Here is a 2,433-nt window from a genome sequence, read left to right as displayed (position 1 = left end):
TACATGTTAAAGGAATGCCATGTTCCTAATATTAGTACAATGTCAAATGGAGACTCAGTTTCAGAGACAGGTATTGTAAAGTATTGATATTCATTACCTGTGCTCCCCAAAATGGCTCTTTTAGTTTATTCTCTTTGAATTTGTCTCTGAATATTCTATTTGAATATATTGCCTGTGGAGAGGGGATGTCAAGGGGAAAGTTAGTTAAAATTATTTGACTAAAAAAGTGTCTTTGCTTGTTTATTTGTGTGGTTTTTTTTTTTTTTTAGAATGAGAAAGAACTCAAAACATGTTTAATTGAAGGATACTGCATTTGTATATTGAAATTTGTATTTTGTCCAGTTTTGATGTATTCCTCATTCTGGCATACCCAGTAATGAATATCATGATGCCTTGATTGCCTCTTTTCCAAAATAATAGTTGTCAATTATCTTATACTGTTTATTTAGCATCTCCTTATTCAATTGGTGAACTGTCTGCATGTTGTAAGCCTTTGGTAATTTCACTGTTCATGAGTACCTTTATCAGGGAGGAGGTGGGAAAATGCAAAGCTGTAAAACAAAATTCTCTCATCTTTGTTGGTTGCATTGTTGATAGCGTTTGGCAAGAGATTTGGAAAAGACTGTGTTTGGTCTCTGACCACCCTCTTGTCCGTAGAAATGGAAGCAAGAAGCTCTTTGAGAATGGGACCAAGGCAGAAGAAGGAGGAGCAGAAAGAAGGAAAGCAGGTGGGTGCTGTCTATCAAGATCACCAGGAATACTTGTTGGGTGTGTCCTTTGATTGGTTATGCATCATGACTTTGGAGGCATTCCTCAGTATCTCCTTCTACATCAAAAAATCTTGCTTGAAGAAAAATTTAAAGACTTTCATTTCACCACCAGAAACAAGGCTAAAATCCCTTAGGTCTAGTAATGATGACGTAAATGACATCCAAAGTATAGATTGCCATACCAGGATTCTGTCCTCAAGCTAAATCATGAAGAAACGTTTGTTTTAGGAATGAAAGAAGAAAAACAAAAGGAAGCAAGTATCTTAAGGAAGAAGGAAGCAATAGTATGCAAATCGGGATGGGGAAGAGGTGCCCCTGATGTGTTGATTTTTCTTAAGTTTGTTCATTTACCTTTCTTGTTTGAAAAGAAATAAATTCATTTAAAAATGCCGTCCTGGGGCACCTGGGTGGCTCAGTCGGTTAAGTGTCTGCTTTTGGGTCAGGTCATGATCCCAGGATCCTGGGATCCAGCCCTGCATCAGGTTCCCTGCTCAGTAGAGAGTCTGTTTCTCCCTCTTCTCCCAGCTTGTGCTCTCTCTCTCTCTCTCTCTCGTTATCATCTCTCTCTCAAATAAATAAATAGACTCTTTAAAAAAAAATGCTGTCCCTTCAAGAAGTCCTACAACTAAGCGAAGTGCTTGTTTCTTCTATTATGTTAACCTCAGAACATTGTTTGCATGTATTTGACCTAGTACTCTAGGGATAAAGTCTATAATAACATGGAAATCATATGATATGACCTTTATAGTATTATAGAATTTGGAGACAGACTCATATGATCGGTAAAAATGTGATCTTAGAAACAGAATTAGTCCTCATTACTGACTTTGTCATCTATAAGTTGTGTGACTCTGGACATGTTTCTTAACTCATCTCTGTTTTCTTGTCCATAAGTTTATGATAATAATATCATATCATGAGGTTAAGAGAATTAAATAAGATCGTATCTGCAAAGAACTTTGTGCCAAACCTGTCATATTTTAAGCACTGAGTAAATAAATAGGAGCCCTATGGTTGATGGTGATGATGGTGGTTATGATGAGTTATAAATGTTTTAACCCAGCAAGTATAAAATCCTCACATAAAGGGACTATGTCTTAGCTATTATTATATGCTTAAAATAGAGGGTCAAAATTGCACATGATACAGAAATGTGTATTAATTAGTTAAGCAGAAAACCTTAGAGTCTTAAATTTTAATTGGAGGCTTTTTTTTTCCAGCTCATGAAAAGCATGGTATTAGAATATTAGCAAACAAATGTAGTTGGATTGAAAGTTTTAATAACTTAAGTGCTAATAAAGAGTTACTAAATGGAGGTCCTCTGGAAAACTTATTTACTGGTGAGATAACAAAGACTGAAGTTGGCACGTTAATGGACATGAAGCAGTATTTCTAAGGTGTTTGAAAATGATTCTTCCCATAAAGTAGATTAAAATTTTCTTCATCTATTTTCCTTTTACATACCATTTGTTTACAAACTTTTTATTTTTTATTCTTCATTTACTCAGAAGACACTAAGGAACACAATAACCACATTTGAAAGGCATTAGGTAAACTTTTTAATATGAGTGAGTGGGAATTAAAGGAATTGAGAATGTGGGTCTGAAATAATAGAAGATTATGGAGAGGAAGTAATATCAGTCTTCAAATATACATAGAATGT

Source organism: Zalophus californianus, chromosome 5 (assembly GCF_009762305.2).
Source record: "Zalophus californianus isolate mZalCal1 chromosome 5, mZalCal1.pri.v2, whole genome shotgun sequence".
NCBI lineage: Eukaryota > Metazoa > Chordata > Mammalia > Carnivora > Otariidae > Zalophus > Zalophus californianus.
Note: the sequence above shows the minus strand (reverse complement) of the source record.